Genomic DNA, 20,221 nt, shown 5'->3' on the forward strand with positions numbered 1-20,221 from the left:
AATCTGCAGTGGCGAAGCGTCACGAAGCCACATAGACGATTTTGCCGTGAAAATCATGAAAACGCTTTGAATCATACCAAGTTTATCAAAATGTACGCCACAGGCAACGAATTCATTCTGAATAACTTTTTTTTTTTCTACTATGCTGATAGCCTTGAGAGGTTATTTCAGGTTCGCCCTATCATGTAGGTGAGCTCACAGGGCTCAAACCGCAGTGTTGCTGACACTGGCCCTAGCAAGAGCAGTGCTTCGCAGAATCTACCACCGGATCGGAAACGTGTCCCACTGAGAAGATCCGGCGAGAAACTCAGTGGGCTGTGTCTGTAGGTTAAATTAGGATCTGAATTACGATTTGTGATCATCGCAACACTAATTACAACGAGTTGTGAACAAAGTAAGTAAGTACTATGCATATTATCGAAAAGCGTATTCTATTCCGATTCACGATTATTTACCAAATCTTATCAACTTGATAGGTTTGCATAGATTCGTGACTTGCGTGCTGTTTAAAATAATAGTCCGACAACTTTAAAGTTCATCGACTTCAGTGCATGAGACCGAACGCAACGCGATTCTTGGCAATGAGATTTAAATTAATCCTTAACATAAAGTCTATTACCGAATGGTTGCAAAGATGTGTGACATTTGGCTTAGTTCTAAAGGCCTTCAAGAGGATAATAGTGAATGTATTTCCTTCGATTAACACGAGTTTTAGACATAATTAAAACTACATTTAGAGTGGGTCGCGTTTCCGATCCGGTGGTAGATTCTGCGAAGCACTGCTCTTGCTAGGGCCAGTGTGAGCAACACTCCCGGTTTGAGCCCCGTGAGCTCACCTACACGCTAGGGTAACGCTGATATAGCCTCTCAAGATTATCAGAATAGGTAGATTAAAAAAAAAGTGCGGGTTTTTTAAACGTTATCGATAGCGTAAAAGTTAACTCAAATTTATAGGCCGTTGGAACGTTTGCCGCTAGGGGCGCTGTTCCAAAAAAGGTTAAGTCAGAAGTGGGGTAAAAGTTATAAAAAAAAAAGCTAGGCAAACGTTGCAACTTCATACAAATTTGAGTTAACTTTTACGCTATCGAGAACGTTAAAAAACTCGCACTAACCACACAGAGCTTTTCATCGGGAATAGTCAGAACTTCAGTGGGAGGTTCCTTAAATGAGTGCAGAGAATGACCTCGAGCAAAGACGCGTCAGATCTGTCAGATGCAAGACTTTATAACAACCACGATCACAATGTGATTTAGATATTCCCATGGTTCTCTATAACAATAACAGTTGTTTACAATACGTATTTAATAAAGGAAATTTGTTATACTGACGTTTGTACCTGATTCATTACTGATAGCTTTTTAATTATTTTATCATAATGGTTTGTGACGTCATATGCATGCATAGGCAGTGAGTGCATTCTTATAGGACATTAAGAAAAAAAAAAAAAACTATTACCAAATAAAATATTATTCTTCGAAAAGTAAATTTATGAAATGATTGAGTGAAGTAATTTATAAAGTGATTTGAGAGAATTCCAACACTACTCGTTATTATTTGTAACACACAGCCATCGCTTGAAATGTTATCTATATCTCCATATAATGAGCTGTATAGATTTATTTATACTGCTATATAAAAAACGGCTAGACTACCATCTGAATAAGTAAAGAAGTAGTCGTTTTAGAGATCGCCGAAATTTACGATATAGGCCCATCCTGCTGAGACCTCGCCGAGTTTATTTTGCGGCTAACAATAAATTTATAATCTGCCCGAATATAACATGCGAAAATAAAAGAGATTTTTGCAAAAAGTAGCTCCGATTTTATGCTTCTACTGTCAAGAAATACTGCTGAAAATCATATTTCGCGAATCCGTAGTCAAACACAAACAACTCACTTAAATATACACACACACGTCGAAAGCTGATAATCCAAATGTACACATACGGCGATTGCTGTCGTTTGGTAAAATAACCTCAAAATCAGCCATTCCCAAAGTGGGCAATAAAGCCCCCTTGTGGGCGCTGCAGACCTAAGGGCGGTAAGAGACCCAAAAAAATGGGGCAGTTGTGTACTCTTAGAGGCTTGGGGAGCGATTTGTATAATAATTTCATCTAGGAAGACTCTTAGGCACCGATTGAACTCTCGCTATAGTGGTCTTTGAGTAGGTGAAAAAATGGGGGCGCTAAAAAATTTTTTGTTCTCAAAGTGGGCAGTAGACAAAATAAGTCTGGGATCCGCTGCTTTAAATAAATATTTTGTTCCTGGTTTCTAGTTTACATCACAAACGCTATACAACTATGCTAAAAAACCGGATCTAGGTCTTCGGCAATACAAACTGCGTTTTGTGCAGAAGCCATTGAGAAAATTTATTCATACGTTGGTTAGAAAATATGTATTCTTATTCTAAACCCAACGCTGATAGTAAATTTATATCTTCTTCAGCATATCGCTGTTAGTTTAATACTATTTTTGATAAACGTTTTTATTCATTTTTTACTAGGATACTATGCGCAACACCGTGAGAGCCTCTTATCGGGCTTACAAAGCTTCTAAAAGCCAAAAGCATTCGAGATAATGAGTCGCGAATTAAGATAAGTATCTATATGTAGAAAAAGCGTTACTACAAAAGCCATTTCTTATAGTACTCGAATACTATGTGTTAACTATGAAGATAACTTCAAATACATCGAGCCCACTTGCATTCGTCATAATATCTGTACTGCACTCGACCCTGACCGGATCCGAAACAGTAAATTTATAAATAAACAAGCTAAGTATGTACCCGATTTACTAGCGCGTTGTGTGGGTTACCTTATCGGGGGCAACCTGAGGTCGAGAGTAAGGAAATTGACGCGTGATACAACTCTAAGAGGTATTTAAAGGCCAGACGTTCAATAATTATCGAGATCTTAATGTTTTAACTCGATTAGATTCAACCTGTGTTGCCAGGTTGGGCGCGAAATTATCATGTCAGTGTTTGGACTCGGAATGTTGACTTGACATCAACACCGCGATCTCGTTTTAACTAACATCTTTATTATACTTAAAATGTTATTTCCGTTAATATTTTAAATTTTTCCCTATAAAAGGGCTTAACAACTTAGCAATTAGTAGTTGTCATTTGACCGCAATTTTGGTTCTCACTTATCAACTTTATTGTATAGAAGAAAACGGAAACCTATTCCACTACCTACAAATATTACAAAGACATAATAGACCTTACTCTAAACAGATAATACCACTTCTGCCTTCATTATTTTTTAAGGGATTTTATGACCTGGTAACTGAGGCCTTTAAGTCATGTCTTATTTTAGTTTATATTCTTATTTTTATGAAAAATTATGAAATGAAATGAAGATGATTAATTTGAGACATTAATCAACTGGGATGAAATTAAATGAAATGAGATGAGATGATATGGGATGAAATAATATAATCTCAGTAAAATGGTGGCCATTTCCTAAGATTTTTTCAGTAGACTTTTTGGAGGATCCCGAGAAGTTACGTCCAGCGGCTTTGTTTCATTTTCCCACAATTGTTCACTTTCACAGATATGAAACAGTTAATAAAACCACCGTTATTACAACATTTAAATCTGAAGAAACACTAAATACACAAAATAAAACAAATCACACAACTTCACTCCTCGCGTTCCCGCCAAAAAGTTCTTTTAACTCGATTAGATTCAACCTGTGTTGCCAGGTTGGGCGCCAAATTATCATGTCAGTGTTTGGACTCGGAATGTTGACTTGACATCAACACTGCGATCTCGTTTTAACTAACATCTTTATTATACTTAAAATGTTATTTCCGTTAATATTTAAAAAAATTCCCTATAAAAGGGCTTAACAACTTAGCAATTAGTACTTGTCATTTGACCGCAATTTTGGTTCTCAATTATCAACATTATTATGAAGAAAAAGAAAACCTATTCCACTACAAATATTACAAAGACAATAGACCTTACTCTAAACAGATAATACCACTTCTGCCTTCATTACACCTCTAAGCATGCACAGAGTAAGTTCAGGCTTTGTTTCGCTATATTTCTGAACGGCTTACAATCGCGGTTTTACTTACTTATTTTCTCGAAAACAGAGGGAGCTTCTACCCTACCTGGACCATTTCTACTAACGAGTTTCGGCACCCGAATTTCGTACACGGACATAATACACGAACCGGGAATTTACACGTTAACAAATTACATTAGGCACCTTAAATGCCGGTTGGGAAGATTGTACGGGAAATGAGTTTTGTTAACAATACTTTTAGACTGGTTTACTTTTTTATTGGTGGTACGACCACTTGTGAGTCTGCGCGGGTAGGGTGGTACCTACCCTGCCTATTCTGCCGTGAAGCAGTAATACGTTTCGGCTTGAAAGGTGGGGCAGCCGTTGTGATTATACTTGAGACCTTAGAACTTATATCTCAATGTGGGTGGTGCATTTACGTTGTAGATGTCTATGGGCTCCAGGAACCACTTAACACCAGGTGGGCTTTGAGCTCGTCCACCCATGTAAGCAATAAATAAAAAAAGATGCAGGTGATTCGTTTGGGGTCAGAGAATAATTCTGTTCAGATATTAATTACTGTTACAAAGCTACTGCTTATGAATCCATCTGTACTTGTCCGCTCATCTGATTTCAGAGAAAAAAATATATGTTTCCCTTACATTGCGTTGTTGTTGACTTTATCACGCTTATTTCTACTAAGATGTGTACATTGATTCCAGTTTGAAAGGTAGTAGAGTCGCTTTGTGTAATTCTTCAACCTTGACTCGTGTTCGGCGCGGCGTTCACGTTGTGGTATCTATGAACTGCGATAGCAACGAACGCCTCTGTTCTATTAGACTTTAGACCAATAGATCTACCTATTTATTTAGCCCTTAGAGCGGAACCGTCGACATATCGGCACTATTAATGCGTAAAAAATGCGGAGCGTCGGAATCCGACTATTGCGCAGTTTGATTATAGGTATTAGGTATCGACCTGCACGGTCGTGACTTAGCGCGTTCATGTATGATATTTTTCATAAGTTATGAACATTTATAAATAACAATTTAAATATATTTTGCCATGAATTTAGCATTGATTTATGGTTTTTGTTTTTCAGTTAATGTTGTTTATATTATATTTTTCTAATTTCCGCAAAATATATGAAAATAAGCTCAGCACTAAAAGGATTAAAATAAGTATTAGGTTCTAACAATTAGATCACGTATTCATAGGTGAAAGATATATTATATACGTATTGTACATACTTTGAAACAACAGAATGTTTTTGGAACTAGATTAACGCGGTACGTGTATAATCTATGCACGGTACTGTTCCACCAGCATTGTAGAGTAGTGCACTGGGCGATGTTTCTGAAAGAGATCTTAAAGGAAAAGTATATCATTGTTTTTGAGTTTTCGTTTTCAGGTCTTTTAAGATTATTATAAACATATTATTAGTTTCTAGAAAATGACTTGGATCGACGGTTAACGATTCTATCTTTTATTTTACAAAATAAAGACAAACGTATATTCATAAACAATATTATTTTAATCTGATTTTGATATCACTTCCGAACAGATTCGAATGCTCTAAATCTGAATTCGATCGTGACAAATCATTTTGTCATCGAATAAATCAACGCATTACCTATAGATAGGTACATCGAAATAATAAACCATTTAAATGGTACGAAATAAAAAGAAACTGGACACGTGTGATTTATTTGCGGACGCCATATTGGTTCAATGTGGCCGACTGAAATATTAAATGCCGAATGAATATGTTACTGCATGTCGGGTCGAGATTCGTGTTGGACTGTTTTATAATTGAAACGGGAAAGTTAGGTGTTATTTTGGACGGTGAAAATACGAGGTTTTATTTTTTAAATTAATATGCATAAATTTGAGACTTCGTTTGTTTGTGTTATTTGCTGTTGCGTGTCGTTTATCATACTGAGTTGAAGCTTTCTACACGTTGTGGCGGATAGCCATCATACAACGCAAGATATTTGACAGATGCCTGAATCTCGCTTACGACATTTTCAAGATAAGCTTTCATATATGTATACAAGTTCCGAACAACAACATTTGGACCGTCGGTCTACCGAGCAATATCACCCGCTCGGTGGAAGATCTTCCCTTTGTCGTATATATCCCCAAAACGTCACTAGTTTATTTTTTTAAATCATTCATAGATCTTCTTTTTTTTCATGTAGATATATTGGTCCGCTATTTGTTAAAAAAAACCAAGTCATTTGTAGAAAGACATGTGACGTTCCAGAAAATTTATAGACGCGAACTCGTTCCAAAGTATGTGGTAGAAAATAAAATGTAAGGCAGTAATCTCGGATAGAACTGGTGAATTCTACACCCGTAGTGAGTGGCACGATAGTAAAAAGCATTATATCCATTCGCTCTTTAGAACATTTCCTGTGAAACGAGGGGAATGATACACACAAAGTCTGCATCCTCTACTCTACACACCACTTGTACTTCAAAGCTTCGATCAACAATAGTAACTAGATTTCGGGTCGGCGCAAAAATCCGTCTCGTTAAATAACAGCGCACTTGAAATGTGAGCTCTTATTTTGTTTAGTTCACTCCAGACACAGCCAATGTCTACCCGTCTCACAATGCCGCAGTGTGTATTAAAAAATTGCAAAAAATGCCCGAAAAAGCAATTTAACGGCCGGAGTATCTTACTTTCGGTAAGTACATGAAGTATACGTTATATTTTAAGCTTTAAACTAATAAATAATATTAAATTTTAAACAAAATTACCGATTTTTAACCACCGCTACAAATGTTGGCCAAGGCTCGCCAACACTTGGACAAAATTTTTGTTTAACAGAAAAGTAAATGCTTGGAGTAGATTTGTGTTGTAATAATTTTTAAAAATTTGTTAGCAGTACTTCAAAATTGGTTAGTTAAAATTGGTTAGTTAAAATTGGTTAATTCTGCTTTTGTGTCTGTTTGTTGGATTCTCATTGGATACTTAGCTTTCCTTTTTTATTTTAGCTTTCCTAGCAATCACGTGTGCAGAATGGATCTCGATTGTCGCCAGAGAAACAAGAGATGACTTTTATAAGCCAGCTAAGAACTCCACTCATTGACACTGGACATCTTTGCCTTCCGTGTTCACGGCTACTGAAACGTGGCCGAGGCATTGTAATAAAAATATCGCGCTTAAAACCGTTTAAACGTTGTTTTATCATATGTACTAGTCGCGAAAACATAAAAATATACTATAAAAATATCTATTACACAAAACGTAACGCTAATAAAATAATAAGTAATGTATAGATACCAACAAACATAAATCCTCAAAACATAAAAAGTAAACAACTAAACACCTTTTTCACTGGTGGTAGGACCTCTTGGGAGTCCGCACGGATAGGTACCACCACCCCGCCTATTTCCGCCGTGAAGCAGTAATGCGTTTCGGTTCGAATGGTGGGGTAGCCGTTGTAACTATACTGAGATCTTAGAACTTATATCTCGAGGTGAGTGGCGCATTTACGTTGTAGATGTCTATGGGCTCCAGTAACCACTTAACACCAGGTGGGCTGTTAGCTCGTCCATCCATATAAGCAATAAAAAAAAAACTTACTTTTATTCATATAATAAATTATTTTAGTGTTTAACGCGACTCCGTTACCTCCTGTAGTAAATAGAAATTGAAATTTCAAGCAAAAATAAATAAAACAAAACGATGTTAGTTCTCAAAGCTATAACGGAAAAAATTACTTTATTTGTTGGGTCATAAGGTTCATTTAACATTAAAGGTTGTTTAACATATGCCTTTTCGTTTGTAAGTGACAGGAGTAATTTATTGCTTTGTGACGAATGATCGTAAGTATTAGATAATGTTTTGGAGATTTGGAACTTTATTACTAGGTGGCATAGTTGTAATTAGTTTGAACTTAAAACTGTTTCAAAACTTTTTTCTCCGTTTGTTGTAAACCAACGTAGCTATGTATGTGTATATTCACGCGGACAGTTTTTGCTTCGATTTTGTACGTGTCCCTTTATCTAGTTACTATTGTTGATCGAAGCTTCAAAGGCTAAAAAATAATAATTTTATACGAACTAATATCGCATTTAAATCCGTTGAAATCGTAAATCAGAATTCTAAATTCAACATAATACTCGACCGAATGTCTCTGAATGTTTCTATAAAATCACAATATTGGTTCAAATCATCATTAATGATACTTTTATAAAGTAAGATGTTCTAGTATGGAACTAATCAGTGTGGTAATGTCAACATACATTAGTTTACCATCATTTTTAATTTCTCGCGACCTTGGCGTGAAGTGGTCACCGAAGGTAATAAAAAATCAGTGACACAGTCCATATGAATCATAAGATGAAAGTCTCTATGTTATTGTAATCTGGCTATCCTAGCTTTCAAATTGAAAAGTACTAAATTAACAAAAACAGTATCAATCTATTGGGAACAGTTAATATTTCACAAAAGAACGTTTTGAAGCATTGTTAACCGCAGCGAATTCCAATCCAGACTTAGATATTCGATACATTACAACAAGTAACGTTTAAATGTATTAAAACAGTTGGTTTTATTCTCAATAAAGAAAATTTGATTCGATTTATATTCTACATATATTAAAATCTCGAGATTCTTTATGACTATTGTAAGACGCACGTAGTTACGAATTGAACGAGAATAAAATCGGTTACTTGTATGCCATACGCAGATATCAAAAAAGAGTTTAAATCTGAAAATACAATTCAAAGAAAATTGGAATTAAAGTGTTGAACTGTGTTAATCTTATAACCAAAATGACAAGAAATTGATTTTATTGTAATTTTGATTTTGGTTATAGGTAATAAGCCAAAGTGAATTAAAAAGTTCTCAGCTAGCTGAGTTGAAACAATCAACAGAACATTAGAAAAAAAAATTAAAAGCTTTACACGGTATCTGAAGGGCAACCATGTAGTGGGCACACAAGTACTTACTACCTTTTTCCTTCTATTCCTGCGAAATTTTAAATATTCCTTCCCACAAAAATGACACCTTATTTTACTCGGAGTCAATAAGCAGCAGAACGTGAATGGCATTCCACAACAACATACCCTGAGACATAAGATTGAAATGTGAATATTCACAGTTGCTCTGATAAAGCAGGTATCTCACCTTTCAAAACCAAACGTAGGATGAATTAATAATGTGATGTTTGTTAGCGAACATGACAATTGACATTAAAAGCATTTTAAACAGTTATATAGTTCATAGATATCATTATATTATTCAACAAATAGTACTGTTTTACTTACTTGTTAAATTTGAATTTCAAAGTATGTTTTCATTATGAAAGTCGTCGTGGCCTAAGCGATAAGACATCCGGTGCATTCGTGTTGAAGCGATGCACCGGTGTTCGAATCTCAGGCGGGTACCAATTTTTCTAATGAAATACGTACCCAACAAATGTTCACGATTGACTTCCACGGTGAAGGAATAGCATCGTGTAATAAAAATCAAACCCGTAAAATTGTAATTTGCGTAATTACTGGTGGTACGACCACTTGTGAGTACGCGGGTAGGTACCACCACCCTGTCTATTTCTGCCGTGAAGCAGTAATGCGTTTCGGTTTGAAGGGTGGGGCAGCCGTTGTAACTATACTTGAGACCTTAGAACTTATATCTCAAGGTGGGTGGCGCAATTACGTTGTAGATGTCTATATGCTCCAGTAACCACTTAACATCAGGTGGGCTGTGAGCTCGTCCACTCATCTAAGCAATAAAAAAACAACAACAACATGACAATTGCCATTAAAAGCATTTTAAACAGTTATATAGTTCATAGATATCATTTATATTATTCAACAAATAGTACTGTTTTACTTGTTAAATTTGAATTTCAAAGTATGTTTTCATTAAATATTCTTTTTTTTTTATTATTGTATTCCATCTTCGAGCCGATGAATTGGCAATGCTATGTACGCCATTATTGTCACATGCATCAGGCCATAAATTAAATAGTTTAAGTTATTTTCAATGTTTAATGTTTGTTTTTAAATAAATCAATTATATCGAGAAGTGAAAGACTATTTCGTGTAAGCAACATTTATCTTTGTAATTACAGGTGTATTTTATTTGGTATTAACATCAGCAGTTCGGTGTTCTTAATTGAAATTCAATTAAGTTTATTCCGTTGAAATAGTTGTAAAAGTTTTTTGTTATGAATTTTTTTTTACCAATTTTAAACTTTAAATGGCTTACCTGTAAAGTTGCAAAAATTCGTTTTTTTTTATTGCCCTTGTAGGCAGACGAGCATACGGCCCACCTGATGGTGAGTGGTTACCGTCGCCCATGGACTTCAGCAATGCCAGGGGCAGAGCCGAGCCGCTGCCTACCGCACAATTTTAGACCAAATATCCTGTCACCCCTCGATATGATATTATTAAGCAAGACGTGGAATATTACTTAGACATCCGGTTTATTTTCAGAAAATCAATATCGTGCTTATAAATAAAACAGTGGCTAGTAGTTAGGACTGATGGTGTAAGTTTTGTTTTGACTCACATACTGATTAAATGCAGCTTTCACATTGTGATCTTATTGGGCTTTAGTCAACGTTTGGTACCATGTGGGCCGCTAAGCTCGTCTGCCCACCTAAGTCAATAAAAACGATCTTTACAGCATTGCACGAATTTCTCTCAAAGCTGCGCTAAATAAATGCTTCTATCCTAGTTTTAAGCTCTGGAGATATTAAATTTCCATCTATAAATAAATCGTCAACTGAGTATATTTAATCAGAGATACTCGTACAAAGGAGAGAGAGCTTATGTAAAAGGATTCTCAAAATAGTAAAAGTAGATGCCGTTGTAAAAGAAAAGAAAAACTTGTATGTAGTCAATTTACCTGGTCCATAAAGCCCCGAAACAATATTTTATCCAAACTGCCAACTCTTAAGATTGAAGATCTAATTAGGACGTATTAGTTCGAACGAAACCAACTCGTCCCGGATAAAATTAACATATTTCGTGTTAATTTTCGGGTCAGATGCAGGTATGTAGAAGGCGATTTCTTTATTTGGCGGGATGTTGTACCCACGGTACCCATTTTGAATGTGATCATGTTTGTAATAGCGAAAACTTCTATTATCATTTATATATTCTGTACCGATGTCAAAGATCATCTCTTCATATTTTGTTCCAAATATTTCCATTCTAGTTCATTAAAGCTTAGACAATAATGTTACAAGGACTGCCGAATATTTTATAGACCTAGGGCCAATAACCTCGAAACTCTTTAGGACAGTATTCGATTACAAAGCCAGCTCACGTCTCGGCTATTCTTCACAACTAACGATAAATGATGTTTTATACCTCAATATGCATAATTAACATAAATTTATAGGGCTCTATAGATGTATTTATATCCTTTTCTGAGTCGAGTTTGGCTCGTAGCCAGAGATCAGATTTAATTGGTGCGACATAACATTATATGGGCAACGTAGATTTGGCAATGACTATCAATGGGTAGTCGATTTTTATGGCTTAAATAGGTTTACATTACAATGCCATTTGTACTTAGATAGTATTGTTATATTTGAGTTTGGAAATTCGAATTTCATTTCTCGCTGCGTGCACTAAGGATGTTCAATTATTTATTTTTGTATAAATGCCATTTGTATATTTGTATTATGGCGATTTTGCCAATAAGTATTACGAAAATAATAAAAATACAAATTTATTTCGTATTAGTATTTAATGAACTCTTTTCGTCGATTTAAATGATTTCCTCTTTTATGCTCTATATTACTGATTACCGTTTAATATACAGCAAGTTAGTAATTATTTTTTTCTATAAATCACATTATACACCCATATTATCGATGTATCTCTGCGAGTGTAGTAGTAATTTTGCCCTTATTGATTAAGTCAGGTGTACGAGAGTCAACAAACTAATCAAAAGCATTTACTACTACATCTAGGGTAGTTTTTTCGTTGTGATGGGCACTAGACCACCAAATAGTGACCATGACTTCTTCAAAGCTACGTTTTCGTTTGGGGACGAACCAGGTGCTGAACCAGGGTTTAACTAACATGATGACCGCTTACGACCAACAAAAAGCATCATATTTTGTCAAAATCCTTCATTTTTGTTTCTGTTAAGCAATTTAAGGGATACTACTACGTGTTCGTCGCGGTGAAGACCGTTCAATTCGTTCAGCACGCACTTATGGAAGTATTTTTACCTTGCCAATTTGATGCAAACAGACCAATATTGTTTTGATGCTAACGTTGACAGGTCCGGCTAATATGGGGGTAGATTGAGTACTGTCTATTTGCATGTCGTCGTTTCATTGCTTTTAATTCGTCGTATTGATCAAAAATATACAAATATAGTAAAAACAAAACACTCATTAATAGATAAATCGCGTTCCTAATGACCAGTATTGTAAAACGCAACTTCATGGGTAAAGAAAGACGTACGTTGATGCTTACAAAGGCAGATGAGCATACGGATCACTTGATTGGTGAGTGATTACCGTCACTCATGAGCAATGGCAATGTCTTGAAGAATCCCACACTAAATCTAGTATGAACCTGGCATGGCGGTCAGGAGACAATGGATGGGATTCCTCTTGGATTCTATAGCCGGATAGCAAAAGCTATTAATAGAGACGCTCTATAAATGAACGCAGTTGTTGAGTGGAAGCGGAATGTGACACTGTAGCGATTAACTACCACGATGGTGCAGATAGGAACAGATGGCGGTGCACTATAAAAAACAAACTGTTTCAAGGCCATGACCACGACCCTCAGTAATGAGGAAACCGATGCAAGGAGGAGGAGGATGGTGGTGGGTAGCGGTGACCAAAAAGGAAATGGCGTAGTCATCTCAGGCAATTCCTTAAATCACTTGTAACTTTCGTACGCCCTTAAATTTATAATGTAATCCTTTAAAGCAATTCTGATTAAACAATCAAAGGGATAACTAATTTACAACTAAACCGCTATATTCCGAGGAAACCTAAGGCTAGGTTTATTGAAGGAATCTTCGTATCTTCAAAACAAGAATTAAAAGGTAGGATTCAAGTCTGGTCAGGAATCAGGAAAGGTATCTGTAAGGAAAACGATAAATATTAGTATAGGTACTTTGATAAATTATGAAAATTATTACCGTGCAAAATTGTTCAAACTATAATGCATAAATAACAATAATTTCCTCATTATGATTACATAAATTCGCGACTATGGGTTATGGTACCCCCTTAAAAATGCAAGAATCCTCCTTGTCATTAAAGAAACAAGATATAGATTATACAACATTTTTTTGTTCGTTGACAATACCATACGTAAACATTGCTAGATTTTTTTATTGTGAATTTGGGTTAGCAAACCCACGTGGTCGTACTGGTTACCACCATTCACCTTGGGATAAAAGATCGAAGTCTCAATTTAACTGTACCAGCATGAAGCCTGTCCCACCCTTCAAGCCGGGCAGTAGAGATATAGACAAGACAGTGGAACCTACCGGCGCGGTCTCACACCACACACCCTACCATCAATAACAGATCAAGTCACACAATATTTATTTATATATTACCCATTAAAATCATCAAAACTACTCAAGATATAGTATACCGTAGGATTTTAAGTTGTTAAATACGTTGATGACATTATATTCCGTACAATCTGAATTTCTATTCAATAAATAAATTGTCTTAATTGACTTGAACCTCGGTAACTTATTTTACAATTAATCAAATCATATCGAACTATTTGATTTGTTAATGGTTCCTGGAATCTATGATCAAAAGCCCTGTTTATCTATTAAACGGGATTCCTTAGAATGCCTTGCTTGATTCTCCGTATTGACTTTGTAAACCAAAATGGATTAATACATAAACCTGCATCTTTGTGTGTGTACACGACTATTATAATGAGTGAGCTAGAATTTAGTTTCCATTACAAACTATGGAGGGTAGAGATACGGAGCATCATCATCATCACATACCATGTAGTATAGGCGACAAGTTGAAAGTGTCCACCTGTAAACATCAAATTATTGTTGGAGGACTCACTAAAATAGCGTTAGTGTAGGACGAGGAAATGTTATGAATATAGCAGTTTTAAACAGAGTGAAGTGTGGTAGCTTATGGCAGTTTTTAAAATCTCTCCACTTGGTACTACGCCGCCACCTTAATTGTCTCCCTTTCATTGGACACTTTTTAATACACTGAGAAGGTTATGAATATAGCAGTTTTAAACAGAGTGAAGTGTGGTAGCTTATGGTGGTTTTTAAAATCTTTCCACTTGCTATTATGGCGCCACCTTAATTGTCTCCCTTTCATTGGACACTTTTTAATACACTGAGAAGGTGCTTCTATTTCTACCCTCCAAGAATTAAGCATTACATATATGTGTGTTTCAAAGGCACATTTATATAGTAATGTATGTATATATTTCATCCTATCTCTATCTCTATTCCTATCTCTTCCTGCTTGTGATTGATGCCTTGACATCGGAGATACAGGAAGAGCCCCCTTGGTGTATGCTGTTTGCCGATGATATAGTGCTCGTCGGAGAAAACGGGCTCGAGGTCCAAAACATACTGGAGAAATGGCGATGCAGGTTGGAGAGTGTTGGCCTAAAAATCAGCAGATCGAAAACCGAACAACTGTTCTGTGATTTTGGCGGTCTCTCCAATTTTAAACCCATTTCCCTCGACGGAACACCTTTGGCAGTATGTCAAGACTTCCGATACCTAGGGTCTGTTATCCAAAGCGACGGTGAACTGGATCGTACTGTGAGGCACAGAACTGACGCAGGATGGATGAAATGGCGGCAGCTCACGAGCACCATATGTGACTCACACATCTCTCTTCCCTTAAAAGGGAAGATATATAAGACCTTAATAAGGCCTGCCGTCTTGTGTGGACAACAAAAGTGGCGGATGAAAGGCGATTGCATGCAGCAGATGCGAATGTTGCGATGGCTGTGTGGAGTAACGAGAACGGATAGAATACGGAATGAATATGTTAGAGGAAGTCTAAAAGTGGCACCTGTGACAGAGAAGCTGAGGAGTGCGCGTTTGGGATGGTATGGACATGTAATGAGACGAAATGAAAATGAGGTTGTTAAGAGAGTGTTAACTATGAATGTGGAAGGATATAGAGGAAGAGGTAGACCTAAGAAGAAATGGATGGATTGTGTGAAAGACGATATGGGTAAGAGGGGAGTGAGCGAAGAAATGGTATATGATAGAAGAGTATGCAAGGTGAAAACATGTTGCGCCGACCCCAGGTGACTGGGAGAAGGGCAGGATAATGATGATGATGTATGTATATATTTCATGCCCTACAAAGTTCAATGAAAGAATTATGCACAAAACCGTGAAAGTATCACTCGAAACGTATAAACGAGTCAAATAATAATGCAAAATGTTTAGAACATCTCCGAGCCCAACCTTTTGAATGTGTAATGACTTCGTGGAAACGTCGCCGAGGTGAGGCGTGTCAAAGGAGCGTCTGTTTAAACTAATGTTCCCGTCTGCGGATTTAATTAAAACAACGTTGAGGATGATTCGGATTTAATATAGCCTTAATATTTACAACAAAAGATTGTCTATCCACCGTTGATACTGGGGTAATAGCGAAGGGCGAATTAATTGAATAACACGAACCGACACGTAAGCCAGTAACGTAATTTAAATCTATGACAATACATCACTTAGATATGTGTGTCGTAATGTTCTTTGTCATCAAAGATAGAGCTTACTCACCTTTTCATTGCTGCAACGAAAAACGCAAACATATAATTAATACTATATTGGTGCGGGCACATCAGCTCATCTTTTCTTTGGGTTTTCATTGCATTTTTTTTGAAATAAACATATTATGAAAGTTCTAGAAATTTTCACAGCGGAAAATCTATAAAGCCCTACCTACTACATTCATTTTCGTTTTATCAAGAAAAATAGGTATTTTAATGTGAAATTTTTGGATACAGAGAAAGTGGAAGGGTATTTTGAGTTACACATGCGCAAAATGTACACCATTGAAGCTATTATTCAAGTCTCTCGGATCGATAACAATGCTCCGGAAATTAAAATTGTAAACTAATTATAAAACAAATCATTTAACGATGATAAATCACCGTAGTTCAGGTATGTTTATCTAGACGCTCCCCTGCATAGTGAAGATTCTACCTTGAGTGACGAGATAATAGCGAGAGGTCTTTGACCGGGTCTGGTTTACCGTACAAAGATTAAACTCCAATATATTTTGTATAGTCGATCCAGTCGTGACTATCATAATACCCAAGAGCGTATCTTTGGAGTCGACAAGCAATTTGAAATTAACAGCCAATTAGAGACGTTTGATTAAGGATTTGGTTCTACTTATTTCCATCTAAACGTAGATACATTCCGGTTTGAACGGTAGGGTAGTTAATAATTCTTAGACTACAATCAATTACTCAAGGTACTACTTCTATTACCTCTGATAGCTGCTTAAGCCTAAACAGATTCCGTTAAATCTAAATAAGTACGGACGGCAAAATAACAATATCGGTCCAATTAAATGAAAATTCCCTATATCGGTGATTTCCCATTTATATCACACACAAAAGGCGCGCATCAGGACACATAATATCCGGCGACTGTCAGTCGATATCGACACAAAGCCGTCATTGTTCGAATTTGATTGAAATTTTTGTTGTGCGCGCAATAAAGAGATATGATTAGATAATATTTGCGACTGCTTACAAAGGGAGTTTATCACGATTTAGCAATTTTATTAGGTCTCTAAACAGGCCACGTGCTTCCAAATAAAATTCTGCGAATCTACGTTATAAAGTTAATTAGATGTGGAAATTGAAAAATACATTTTATCAGTTTTCACTGCATAGTATAAAACAAAGTCGCTTTCTCTGTCCCTATGTATGCTTAAATTTTTAAAACTACGCAACGGATTTTGGTGCGGTTTTTTTTAATAGATAGAGTGATTGAAGAGGAAGGTTTATATGTATAATAACATCCATTAAATAGTGGAGAAGTCAATAATAAATTACAGTTTCCGAAGCGAAGCGTGGGCGGGTGGCTAGTAAGATCTAAACTCAATATACAAAGATTCAGTTCTACATTACTGGTAATTGACTTATGTGTAAACACGACGTTTTGTCACTTTCTTAACTTAACTTCTATGAAACCGCCACTGACTATACCACTGCCATTGTAGACGTCAACCACGCTACCACAATATTATGATAATATACAATTAATTGGCAGTAGGTGCCTATTCTTATTGACAAATCTATACATATTGTTCCAAAAACCCTGCAAATTTTAGTCAAAGGGCAACATAAAAAAACCTTTGTTTAAAATAAACAAATTAAAATAGGCCCTTTAGAAGAACTACATACTTGCTTGTGAAGAGTGAGGCGAGTGGCAGAAATCGTAAACGTGGTACTTTAGAGAGAAAAAAAATTTATTGAGCCGTAATGTTTCGCAGTTGCAATGGCATAAAAAATGCACGGCACCTGCTTTTAGAGCATTCAGGTTTCGTCAGGTGGCGAGGAAGCGTAGGTAAAAAAAATAAAGTAATAAAAAAAACGGACGACTCGGGTAGGTATTCTTCGCGTAAAGTTGAAGTGGCAAATAGACGTCAAGATTTTTACGATCTTGCCAATTTCTGAGATTCCGTTTCAATTTTTGAGTGCTGTAAGCGTCGTGGAAATGAAGCTTTAAAATTTTTGAGGTAATAAAAGGGAGATATCAAACAAACTTTGGATTGAACTGAACATTTTTGGATCTTCGAGTTTATCTATACTAATATTATAAAGAGGAAAGATTTGTTTGTTTGTTTGTATCGAATAGGCTCAGAAACTACTGAACCGATTTAAAAAATTCTTTCACTGTTTGGAAGCTACACTATTCTCGAGTGACACAAGCTATAATCTTTTTTGAAAAAATTAGGGATCCTTACTAAAACCCCAATAATGTAACCAAAGGTGTAAAATAATTACCCAAAATATTCTTTACATCGCGTTCCCTACGAAACTATTGATGATAGAATTAAATAATCTACTACGACTTTGTAAAATATATAGTTATGCCGCAATAAGTGTTCTTTTATTTAAAAAAGTCAGTCAAAAAGTTTAGTTAAAAAACAACGTCAAATATCGTTGAAATTTTTGTTAAATACCCGAGCGGAGCCGGAGCGGGCTGCTAGTTAATAATATACTGATTGAAGAAAATATCGAGAGGTGAAAAGCTATTTTTGCAACTTTACAGGAGAGCAATTTAAATAGAAAATATCATAACAAAAAAACTTAATTTTTAGAGTAAACTTAATTGAATTTCAATTAAAAACATGGAACTGTTGATGCGAATACCGAATAAAACGCATCTTTAAATACACAGATAAATGGAGCGTATTAGGTCAAATGTCACTTAACCTTTCATCTTAAAGTTATTGCAGATCTTGCATGTATTAAATGTGGCGTATTGATCTAAAATTTAGTATCAACAAAGAGAAACAAAAAAATATCTATTTCGAATACCATTACCTATTTCTTTCACGAGTCACGATTGCAACGGGATAAAACATTTCACACGTTTCGATATATGTATTTATAAACTGAAGCGAAACAAAGGTGGTTAGGCGAAATGTCGCTTAGCCTTTCATCCTAAAGTTATTGCAGATCTTGCTTGTATTAAATACGACGTATTGATCTAAACTTTAGTATCAACAAAAAGAAACAAAAAAAATGTTTTATTTTTTGTTTTTTTATTTTTTTATTGCTTAGATGTGTGGACGAGCTCACAGCCCACCTAGTGTTAAGTGGTTACTGGAGCCCATAGACATCTTCAAACGTGAATGCGCCACCCACCTTGAGATATAAGTTCTAAGGTCTCAGTATAGTCACAACGGCTGCCCCACGTTTCAAACCGAAACGCATTACTGCTTCACGGCAGAAATAGGCGGAGCGGTGATACCTACCCGTGCGGACTCACAAGAGGTCCTACCACCAGTATATTTCAAATACCGTTACCTATTTCATTCACAAGTCACGGTTACCTATTTCTTTCACAAGTCACGGTTACCTATTTCTTTCACAAGTCACGATTGCAACGGGATAAAACATTTCACACGTTTCGATATATTTATAAACTGAAGCGAAACAATGGTGGATATTCGTGCGGAACCCATTTACAAAGTATTAAAAAAAAAAAGACAAAACATCAACATCTGCCCTCTGGCGCTACAGAATAAACAGAAAAAAATACCTATATTGCGACTAACGTGAAAAATCAACGCAGTGTCAGGACATTTCCGGCTATTCGGCACGTTCTTTTTTTTCCAGTTCGTGCACGGATCCGGAATAGTTCACCTGTGACTTTTTAATTAAAAACATAGCTTAGTCGCTCGGAGCGAGCGTTCAGTTCGAAAAGTTATTGCATGAGTGATTCCGCGTTTATCTACAATTTTTTTTTTTATTGCTTAGATGGGTGGAGGAGCTCACAGCCCACCTGATTTTAAGTGGTTACTGTAGCCCATAGACATCTAGAGCGTAAATGCGCCACCCACCTTGAGATATAAGTTCTAGGATCTCAAGTTTAATTACAACGGCTGCCCCACCCTTCAAACCGAAACGCATTACTGCTTCACGGCAGAAATCACAAGAGTACAACCAGTAAAAAAAAAAGTGGAACGCTTCACGATTTTGCGTGTCATCCTTGCGCAGGGGCCATGCTAATCTTCTCTGTATCGTTCCAATTTTAGTATATGTACTGCCGCACAGTGGGTCGATACTATGATTTTAGTGACTTAGGCATCAACTTTGTTTTTTTACATTTTTCTTTATGTAGATAGATAGAGCTCGTTAATCTAAATAATAATTGTTTTAGGCAAAAATTTCAAAAACTTTATAGTTTGGTCAGAAAAATGTGTTTTGTGATTTTTTTGTATGGAGCGGGTCACATTAAATTAAATTCCTGCTAAGTACCGCGAGGTCCCGCTTTGAAACTTTATTTTCCTTATACCTTGTCTAGTCTACTATCATTTGATGCTATGAACATGTGCATAAAGTTGCAACTCTGCCAAATAAATGGATCGAAAAAAATGAATAAATACATAGAATAAAAACCTTTATTTTTTTTTTCGTAAGTGCTTTTAAGTTAAATTTGATATGGATTAGTAAGTAAAAGCACGTAATGATACCCATAATTACATAATACCTAACAAC

At 36.0% G+C, this 20,221-nt stretch overlaps 1 protein-coding gene, 1 long non-coding RNA gene and 1 other non-coding gene across 3 annotated transcripts in view; all 3 read right to left on the reverse strand.

Annotated features, from left to right (window-relative positions):
• Positions 1–20,221, reverse strand: part of LOC134201545 (uncharacterized) — a 358,050-nt gene that overhangs the window by 218,097 nt on the left and 119,732 nt on the right. The gene's annotated exons all lie outside the window — the stretch shown is intronic.
• The window catches only part of LOC101743966 (calsyntenin-1), a 186,645-nt gene that overhangs the window by 155,034 nt on the left and 11,390 nt on the right, over positions 1–20,221 (reverse strand). The window lies entirely within an intron of this gene.
• Positions 19,676–19,779, reverse strand: LOC134201571 (U6 spliceosomal RNA). The gene has a single exon (XR_009976921.1). It is a non-coding gene; the product is annotated as a U6 spliceosomal RNA (small nuclear RNA).

The sequence above is a fragment of the Bombyx mori genome, chromosome 27 (genome assembly GCF_030269925.1).
Source record: "Bombyx mori chromosome 27, ASM3026992v2".
Taxonomy (NCBI): Eukaryota; Metazoa; Arthropoda; class Insecta; order Lepidoptera; family Bombycidae; genus Bombyx; species Bombyx mori.